Source organism: Corvus brachyrhynchos, unplaced genomic scaffold (assembly GCF_000691975.1).
Source record: "Corvus brachyrhynchos isolate BGI_N302 unplaced genomic scaffold, ASM69197v1 scaffold7, whole genome shotgun sequence".
Classification (NCBI taxonomy): domain Eukaryota; kingdom Metazoa; phylum Chordata; class Aves; order Passeriformes; family Corvidae; genus Corvus; species Corvus brachyrhynchos.
In genome coordinates this window covers 1467715-1478775 of record NW_008239054.1, presented here as the reverse complement: position 1 = coordinate 1478775, position 11061 = coordinate 1467715, and positions in this window count along the sequence as shown.

Below are 11061 nucleotides of genomic sequence, written 5' to 3'. Positions count from 1 at the left end.
GGTGGCATGACAGGGTGTGTGGCAGCGTGTAGCGGCATGGCCACAGCAGCGGGGGACCCTCACCACCAGCAGACCGGATGGAGGGGAGCAACGAGACATCTTTGGGACCCTCGGATGGGTGATATGCTTCCACCTAACCCCTGTCACCTCTCCCTGTTCCCGCACCCCCCACGCACACTTCTTTTTTCCATTTCTTTCTCTCTTTCTTTTCTCTTCCCTTCTCTTTGCCTCTTTTACTATTAAATAAAATACATCAATTTTTTGGCATCAACATCTAACCTCGTTTGATTTTAATCTTGTTTCTGGGAATATTTTGAACCTTCTAAGTTCCTTCCGGTTTATGCTCAGAGACTTAGCTTGCTTTGCTTTCCTGGGTCTAAACCGGATTGTAACACCAGGTTAAACAATCCCAGCTCCCTCTCTGACCCTGTGTATCAGATGATCTGATGACTTACATGCTTTTGTGTCACGTCACTTGTTTCCATCCACTAATACCAAGCTGTTTTCCTAGAATGACATGGCATTTAGATGATCCTTCTGAAGTGATATAACTCTCCTCTTTTGTTTACCTTTTGAAAAGTAGGAGACATGAAAAGAAAATCTCTAAAAGCAAGCAGTGTTGCAAGAGGAAAAGATAGCCTGCCAACATAGGTTCTCTAATGCTACTCTAGGTAAATATCAGTCACCAATCAGAGTGAAAATTATTGTGTGAGGAGGATGATGTTGAACTTCCCTCCTTCCCTGGTATGTTAGTTCGTCATTTATCAAGGTTTAGATCCTACGAAGACTTACCGTCTATGTATATCTGGATACTTACTTTGAAGGCAGATGTACTGAAGATGTATGCCTGTAAGTTTTCTCACCATGGAAGAAATCAATCAAACCTTGTCATTCTTAAAGTCAATAGCAAAAGTCTTGGTGAACTGAGAGTCGCCATGACTTTCTGTTGTTTTCTCCTTTACTGAACCAACTATTTGCAGTAACTACTAGAAACAATGTCACTTTCTTTCACTTCTCTTGAGTGCCCATTAATATACCGCCGATTTTATTGCTGTTTACTGTTAACATCACTAACCTTTCAGGTTGCCATTGATTTTTTTCTGAGTTGCTATCATCCCAGAGTTTTACCACTGGAATTTCTAGTCCACAGATAGGAAACTGGGAGGAAATTTTTGTCTTTCCCAGAATATGCCCAGATGGGAGCTTGGTAACTGGAGAGCTTATTAAGCTCAATGACAAAGCTGCTTAGCTCCACAGTCAAGGGGGTGGTGGAATTGTAAGGCATCTGGAAATCATTTGTCTTATTTATATCAAAGCTTTTTATGGAGTCAGCATTGTGCTGTAGAGCATCCAGATACTGAAGAGTCAGCGTTCCAACATAAGACTCTCCTAGTAAAATATTTTCAGCTAAATCTACCACCTCATTGCATTGAGATAGAATTATTACAGACATGTATTTCATGAACTGTGCAGTTCATGAGCAATGAAATTTTAATCCAGCTGCACAGTAATTTTCAGAACTGTGAGGATTTCATCTTAACTTTATATCCCTGCCACCTTGAATCCTGCCACATGCCTATGGAGAGAGATCAATTAGATTTACTGTTAGCTGACAGGGCAAGACATGAGAATAAGAGGAACAAAGTTAGCTAATCGGGAAGTTTAGGGATTAAACCAGACATTTCCAAAGTTCTTATCCATTACTCTCTGAAAGAGAAAATGGTATGTTGTGCACACAGCTTGAATACACTAATCAACAGTTTTCTGGTTGAGAATTGCACTAATGAAAATAAATTTCAAGTGACATCTTAGCTGGAAACATCAGTGTATGTGTCTAGGCCAGACAAATTCATTTAAAATGTAGGCAATGGGAACAAATACCAGCTGTATCTCCAGCCCTGCACAAATAGCTAAATAAATAAAATGGTTTGCTAGGGGTTTCCAAAGTGTCCATGAGCATCACCTGTTTTGATTCGATGAGGTGGCTGTCAAGTCATGGTGCTCTCCAGATGACTTACTGAGTACCACCAGGTGCCCAAAGCACATCCTCAGTGCTCGTAGTTTTGTTGTCATGGGCAGGATGACCATTTTGGACAGAATGAGCAACACATCAGTTTTTAACATGAATCTGGAAACCTGCCCAGATTACACACCTGTTTGTGTGACTTTCACCTCAAAGGGAAAGTAAGGAGCTTTTAGAACTCCTATATAGTTTTTCTTGAGCATATGCAATCATAATCAATAATTGTGACTTCTTTCCTTGCTCTCCCCTTCCTCAGAAATCCACCCTTCCATCTCCTTTATCATGCTAATACAGAGTTCATCCGAGGACTGGCTGAGGTTACACATATGTACATGAGTGGAAGAGCTGTAAACTGTTGATGTACCAACAAACAGCAGTTCTACTGACCCAGCTGTAGAACCTGTTCCTTACTGTACGTGGGTAGAGACAAAGGAGAAAGACCAGGGTTAGCTTCTCAATCAATGTATTGCTGTCTATTCTTGCAGCCCAACTTATATATCTTGTTTCTACTGTTCTATCTTCTTTTTCACATCTCTCAGATTGATTTGGTTTTTGCCTCACTCATCTATTTCCTCCTTTTTTTTCCCCCTTTTGTATACTGAGTTTTAAGGTGTGGGTAATGCTTTCTGCCAAAGCTATTTTTCATTCTTGTCTTGAACCTAGGAATGTTGGCAATTGCAAGTTTTTTGTTTGCGTTTCAGGTATTTACATCAAAAATATAAGTGTATTTATAAGTAGGTCAGCTTGTGGATACGTTGGTGCTTATTGATAATTCCTGATGGACTGCACCATGCAGATCCTGCCTTTTCCGTCTCCATATCTGCAAAAGATGTCATTTAAAAGTGCCAATTTAAAGTCTTGCATTCCTTTAACAAATGATGCTACTTTTCAAGTTTGTGGGAAGTTTCTCATGTAACTGAGGCAGACAGCTGGGAAGAGTGGGGTTGCTCATGGTTCTACCCATAGCAGCCTTCATTTCAGAAGTGTTTCATTTGGATTTTTTATGGGGAACCTAGCATTTATGTCCCAGTTTTGTATGCCCCTATAAATTTTACCTATACAAGAATCATCCTGTGTTTGCAGGATGACATGAATTTGTGTGTGTGGGCAAACCAGATCCCAGTCAGGGCATATCTGAGCTTCTACTCGACTGCCTAAAATTGGTCTACAGGATTAAGTCATCCAAAAGTATGGGACAGTGATTCTGTTGTTGTAAGCTCTGATGGGTTGAACGAGGCTGGATACCAGGTGCACACCAAAACAGCTCTATTATCCCCTCCTCAGCTGGGCAGGGGAGAAAAACTGTAATGATATATATACTCTTGCAATGTATAAAGCCATCTTCTTTGTCTCTAAAGAGCAGAATTTCTTTCATTCAACAGCCTGTATAGTTGCAGACTAGGAAATCTGTGACAGGGAAAATTTTATTTCCTGGACACGTTCCCTATATAGCTCTCATAATCAGAAAAGACTCTCTTGAATTGTAGGGTGAGCCTGGAGCACCTTATTTTTAAAATATTGATTACTTTGTCTTCTGGGGATTTGTCAATTCTTTTTTAAACTCATTTTTGTGCTTGGCCTCCACATTCCATAGGAATGTGCATTGCAGTTGCCCTTCCTTTTGATGGAAAAGAAATTCTGTTAATTAAGAAATTCTGTTAATTTGTTTTAAACTTGCTGTGTGATGATTTCATTGATCATTCACATCACATGTTCTTGTCTCAGAAGAAACAGCAACAATCATTCCTGGCTTAGTTTCTCCTCATCAATCAAAGCTTTATTAACTTCTAACGTACTCATCTTTTTTTTTTTTTCTTTGTATTTTTTTCAACACTAAACTATATAGTTTTCCACACATCTGATCACTCTTATATTTTTGCTGTTTACCATCACTCTTCTAATTCTTTTGCATGTTCTTTGTACGTGCTGATCAGAATTAGGCATATCATGGCTTCAGCAGTGTCAGATTGACACTCGTGATTGCTATTTCTTTTTAAACAATTGAAAATGTTCTATTTGCCCTTCTTTGGTAGAACTTTGAATTTTTGAAGGGCTCAGGATGACGAGATATCTTTTTAAATCAGTATCAGTAGAGTAGGACACTGTAGATGTTAATGTTTTTTCCATGTGTGTTATATGCACTTTTCTATATTTAATTTAACCTGCTCCTGCTTTTATCACTGTATTATCTCTCAGCCCCTTTTCAGTACACTTCTTTAAGCTTATATTTTGATGATCCTGAATAATTCCTATCTTCACAAGTCATGCCTTTTCCCAGATCATATATAAAGATATTGAAGTGAGCAGGCTCATGTATTGTCCTCCTGGTAACTGCCCTTCTTCCTCCACAGAGAGAAGTAGTTATATAATTTTACCCTGATATCATTTTTAAAATAAATTAAATTAAAAGAGGCCTTTCCTTTATCCCCAGGCAGCTAACATTTTAAAGAAACATTCATGCCTTGAATTTTAAAGTTTTATGAATATTCAAGTACAGAATATCTGTTGATTGCTTATAAATGATGCTTAATGAAGTTTTCTTGGCACCCTACTTCAAAATTGAAGAAAAAACACCTAGAATATACTTGGTGAATCCATTGCTGGACACCTGGAAGAACTTGGAAACACTGCTTCTGTGGAATAATGTCAGTTGTAGAATATTGTTGAGGATTGAATCATCAGTCCCTAGCACAACCCCTTGCAAGTTTAGGTATGCTGGTGTACCTAAAGAGCTATACATATAACAGATTTTAGTCTGAATAGCACCTGTCTTTAGGTGTGGAAGAAGATGTAATTCACTCTCCCTTTTATTGATAGTGTTGTACCCTGCCATGAGTAAAGCTCAAAACCGATCTTATGACCTGTAGGTGGAAAATAATAATTGAGGCATAGCAAAAATTATGTCATCTATAAACCATTACTCTTTGGGGAAGAACTGTGCCCTAGAGTCCTAGTTTCAAAATTACCAAGGCTTTGTTTTATATGGGATGCTTTGTGTGTGTGTGATATTCCTGAGAAAACAGAGGGCTGTATTTATGCATATGTGACAGAGATGAATCATACTCATGCATTATCTGTTCAAGGCTAGATACTGGTGAGAGCAAGGTCTTGGGGCATTTAATGCTTTCTAAGCATGATCCAGTTTTCCAACCAGATGTTTCTGATCCCTTGGCTTTAGGTTGCTCAAATAATGACCATAGTTTTAATGTTATTAGTCATTGCTCACTTAAGACCTCCATAATAATGCAAGCATAATATAAATTGGACACTCCTCAGGCAGTGTCTCATCCTTTAGGGAAGGAATATTTTTTTCTTTTGCTCTGCAGGATGCTTCATTGCTGATTAACATGCAATGAGAACAAATGGCTTGCAACTGGTACTAGTGTTTACTTAACTGAGCTTCACAACTGTCCTGCAGTGCTAAGGTGCCAAGCATATGGCAGTCATCTGCTAATTAAGCAAAGCACTTTGATTAATATGTATTTTTTCCGACATGCTGCACAATGTACTTGATCTCTACTAACTGAAACAACAGTGTTTATTCAAATGTCTACTATTTTCACTGTCAGTTTTGTAACCCTTCAGCTTGCTTCATGCACTAGCAATTTCTTTTTTGTTGTGGCAATCCTTCAGAGACATCTGGGGTCAAAAGGTGCTACTTTTCCTTTATATAAGTTCTTCTAAATCTGCATTTAAATCCTAAAATCTCAGGATGCTTCTGGTGGACAGGTGAGAAATTCAGAGACATATAGAACCTTCAGCATAAATGACCACCTATCCACCTATCCAAATTGATGTTAGATGCACTACAAAAAACCCCAGAAAACTGAAACAGCAACCCAAGTCTAGATTTCCCTCATCTTATTTTTGACACAATGGAAATGTCCAGCTTAGAAACCTAGTGGCTATACACAGCCAAGTTAGGACTTGTCTGGTTATGTTAAGAAGGGTCCATGTTAAGTGGTGGGACAGTGATCCTCTACAGGCCAAGTAGAGAGGACCATTCCAGATTTTGCTGACCACCCTCACCATAGTCAAAGTAGCTGGCATGAAAAAAAACCTTCTGAAAGAAACATTATATATATATATATATATAGTATAATGGCAGGTAGCAATATATATATTATAATGGCAGGTAGAGTATTAAAAAACCACCAGACTTTTTTTAACCATAAGAAAACTTTTTAAAGATCCATGCTTAAACCATCATGAATGGATATGAAGCATATGACAATATTTAGTCTCAATGAAACTTAGAATTCAGTAGGGATTCCATTTTATGTGGAGACAAGTCCATGTGTTTGTTTCTGTCATGTCCCTTATTTTGTGAACTGTAATTTTTCTGTTCCCAAATATAGTTAATTTTTTCTTATTCTAGATTATTGGTATAGATACTAACCCCTATTCCATATAAAGTCCATGCTTGTAAGGACAGCAGGTGAAATCAATAATTTTAATTTTCAGTGAGGAAATGGGATTCATACAGCAACCTTGGCTGGAATAATCTCTTGATTTTTTTCCTCTGTCTTGTGTCATATTTGACAGCACGCTTTGGAATGATGGCCTGTTGAAAGAAATTGTTCCATATGGAAGACCCAATAAGAATGTGATACAAGAAAGCATGAAATTTGATTTCTTTTTTTTTAATTTGTAAAAAGTTATTTAGAAATAAAAGGAATACAGTGATTGCCATTAACATTTAAAGTTTTTTCTTCCATTGAGCTACCTGAGGCTATTTACTGGCTGAGTTTTGGATGTTATCTGGTTGGTGGGGAGAAGTGGGTGCCTTTGCATTACCAAAAACTCATCCTTTGCAGACCCAAGAACTTGTGTGGAAGTTATGTAGATAGAATACAGAGCCTGAGTTTAATTCGATGTTAGCATTGATCTTCTGAAGGCAAGTTGAGTGTGTTTTCCATGATCTCAGAAAATCTATATGGAGCTTGGTGTTTGGTGTGTCCTACAATGAAAGCCAGTGAAGAACAGGATGCCTTATTCTTTTTTTACACAAGGCACAAAAATCTCCATTTAATAATTTTAAATTACAATCATATTAAAGGTGTGATTGTTAAGGTTGTAGAATCCTTCTAAATAAGCATTTCTCGATGACATCATGTAGCAGGTACCTTTTAGTTTTGTGTCATATTAATGGCACCTGCTTTTTCCAACAATGTTTATGATTCCTTCCTGCAGCTGCGGATCAGACTAGGTTATAATATTGTCTCTTTCTGTCCTTAAGATATATAAATCTGTCAATCCCTTTATGCTCTAGTCATATATGATCTAGGGTTTCTGCTGAGTGGAAATGCTTAGAGCACAGCCAGATGTGTTATAGGTGATTTAAAGGAAAATGAGAAATCTCATCAGAAGCTGTCAAGGGACCTTTATGGCTTTGGTGTCACAGGATTGAATTGTGAGAACTTTTGTACTTCTTGTGGGTGCATTCAAAATCTTTTAATCTTTCAGGAAGCCTCTCAGCATTGGTTTCCCTTTAGACCTGGTATCTGTAGGCAGTTCAGTGTATGACAATCATGAATTTTGGAGAAATGGTGTTAGGCACTTTTAGTGTTAGGAAATCTTTTGTAAGATGTGCTCATCCCCCACTTTAGCTTTCAGAGTCCTTCCTAGCTGAATTTGTCTGAAGCTCAAATTGACATCAGTCATGGTGCGAATGTCCAGACCTCATTGAAGGCAAAAGATTCCTGGGAAAAGTTTGTTCTGTTCATGATGGGCCCAGACATGCTCTTCTTGTGCATGTCTGTACCCCAGAACCCTTTTCTCATGTTTAGTGTGAATCAGTCTTGCAGCACTTTAAATCTGTAATTCATTGTTCACAGGCACAGCGAAAAGATTGTTCTGTTCTTTGCAGCTGCCTTTTGTTTTTGAAGCTGTAATCACTGTCCCTCGTCTTTTCTTTGGTCTCACCCCATTCTTTCAGGTTTTCTTTCCTAACTGCCTGTTTGTATGCCTGAATAGGATATTTATCTTTTCTTCATGATAATATTGATTTCTTTTTTGGAAGGTTTCTATGCAAGTAGGTGATCCTAGACCTATAGTTTTGTGATTGATTATTCCTCTCTCAGCTAAGTACTCACTTTCTCTTATCCTAAAATAAATCTCTCAGAAAATCTGCTCAGTGCATCTTTTAATTTTCACAGGCAAGCAGCCTCCTGGTTGTGTTTACTACTGAGCTTTGCACCTACTCTGTAGTTTCACCAGGACTCTATATCCCTATTTAGCTTATGACAATGCCAACCAAGAGCAGCAACAAAACTCCTTTATTTGGTCAGTGCATCTTCCTTGCCCAAAAGTCATTATATTTTATTCTAAAGAGACGCATTTTTGTTGCTCACAGTGGCCGATGCTATTTCAGATGTAAAATGAACTGCAAAGCAGGGAGGCAAAAGGTAAAAATAAGAAGAACAGAAGGTGTGTATTGGTATTTTAAGGAAATGTGAAAGTATCACATTCTCCCTTTTCTTACTCAGTGAAGAAAGGTTTTGACAGTGGCATGGATTTTTAGGTAAATTGTTTTCTCTCTTTTACTGATTGTTTTATCTCTAAAACAAATATTTGCATGTGAATAATTTTCTTGCCATTAGAGGGTTTTCTACATACCTTAATACCAGCAAATTTCCTTTTCAGCATTTTTGGACACATTGTTCTAGGTAATATACATACCTATTTGGCCTTTGTCGTTTTCTTTCAGATGGCACTAAGCAGCAGCCCAGTTAAGAATTCTCTAACTATCCTAACAAATAAACATTGCACAATATAGTGTATTTCAGCATGTTGCAAGATTTCCCAACAGATTATGTCCTTTAAAATGAGCTGTATTACCATGCTCTGTAACACTAGCTGGTTAAAGCAGTATTTGTATGCTTTGTCTAAGGAAAACAATAAAATAAACAAGGAGCCCTAGCTAAACAGACTGTAATTCCAGTACTAACCCACATTTTCATATCCAAATCATATTAATTAATTTCTGGAAGAATTCATTCAAATATTTAAAATGAAGTAATTGAATGGAAAATTGGGGGGTTTTATTGTGTGGTCAGTGACACATTATCTCTCTCTGAGAAATGGAATAGCTTGGCCTGTACAGAACAACACATGAAATACTATGGTGATACAAATCTGACTTCCATAGAGTTGCTTCTAGCCTATTTACACAATTTAAGCACAGAACATTAATTTTTGAGATCTGTTTAATTAACTGAATGCCAAATTAAGTTTCCTCCAGCAACTTTGACTCTGTAAACACAAGGTAGCTCATACCCTAAGGATTTTGTTGCTTCCATTGACATAAGTTCTGCTACAAAATTGTACCGTTTTCCAAAACACGTTTATGTAGACAACATTCATGTTGTGAAGCTGCACATTGCCCTGGTGCCCTTTCACCTCAGTGGGCATTTCATTCAAGCGTTTTCAGAATAGGTTTAGAAAATGTTTCTCTTGCAGAGAACGGTTAGAATAGTGTTTCTTCTGTCTCAAATAAATCTGATGCTGCTAAATTTCCTTCTCAAGTGAAAGACTAAGAGGCTGTTGACAGTTATGTAAATGATGAAAAAGATACTTCAGTGACTACCACTGTGATTCAAAATAATAAAAGCAAATTTTTCCACATAGGCTTAAAAGAGTAACAATCTCATTTTCCAGAATGGATGACCAAATTAGTTAAACATCTGATGCTGTTAGACTCCACATGAGAGGAACATTGGCTCTTTTTGGCATTAGCATCAACACTGAACATTAGTTATTATTAGAAATTCAGGAAAGGCAAGCTTAGGCTTTCCATATATGCAATGTACATTATGCATCATACACTGTTCTTTTCCTTACCTGAAAGGCAACAGTGGAATTAAAAATCTATTTATTTCAATAGGGATTTGGCATATTTGCAGTGATTGAAGGAGGAAAGACTATTACAGCTACATTTCTTAGTAACTGGAAAGTGTTAATTACAGTGATAGTACTTTCTTTCCATGTGATATTTGATAATTTTGCTAAATAACTCTAATAAAATATTCACATTTGTATTTTTACATGCCTGCCAATTTTAAATTCTTTAGTAATGCACACATATAAAGTTCTCAAGATGGAGTTTAATTTCATTACACAACCAATTTAAAGTCCTTTCATGAACAATTGAATGGGGAGAATATCCTGGAAATTCTTTGTAAGAATTTAACTAGAAATCATGTCAGGTTTAACTAAGATGATATCCTCTAATTTGCTTGTAAGTCACCATATTTTCTTCTGCTTCTTGTCAGTGGTTTGTAATGAAGGTTGCTTAAATATGTGTTACTGCCTCTGTGAAACTGACAGGGTGGAATAGTAAATATAGTATTTAGGTAACTGTAGGGGGCTCAGTTCGTAAACCGGGTGGAAACACCAATTAAGTGTAGTGGTTTGGTTCAAAATATCCATTACTTAGTTGTTTACCTTCTGTGAGATAAGAATTAGGAGAAAGCAAAACAGGCACAAAACTTAAACAGTTGCAGTACAAAGAAAGAGTTTTATTACTAATAGAATTAAAAGTAAAGAGAAATAACAAGAAATTAAAGCAAACCCCCTCCACCCCCTTCCAGCACTTTCTTCCTTTTACCCAACTCACACAAAGGATAACAGAACATGGGATTTTAGTCAGTGTTGCAGTTCTTGCTAAGTCTCTCTCTTATGCTCAAGGAAAAAAGGGTTTTCTTCTGCTTCACATGGTTCCCAAACTGCCACCAACAGCAGACCCACCCAGAAAGAAACAATCTGCTGTGGTGGAAAACATCTCTCCCATGAAAAATCTCACAGTTCCTTCACACTGACAAACACGGGCCATCACATGGGGTTATTAATCTTTTTAAGGATGAGTTATTTTGGCCTGAACACAAAGGCTTTCTTTGCCATAAGTCTCTAAAAAGCCTTTCAATGCTTCTATATAGCCTGGCATAGGCACTCTTCACAATCTTCATGGGCCACACGTGAATTCTCCATCCCCCCATGTACTTCAAATGGATTAAAGAGACAAACAGTTTGTGATATTA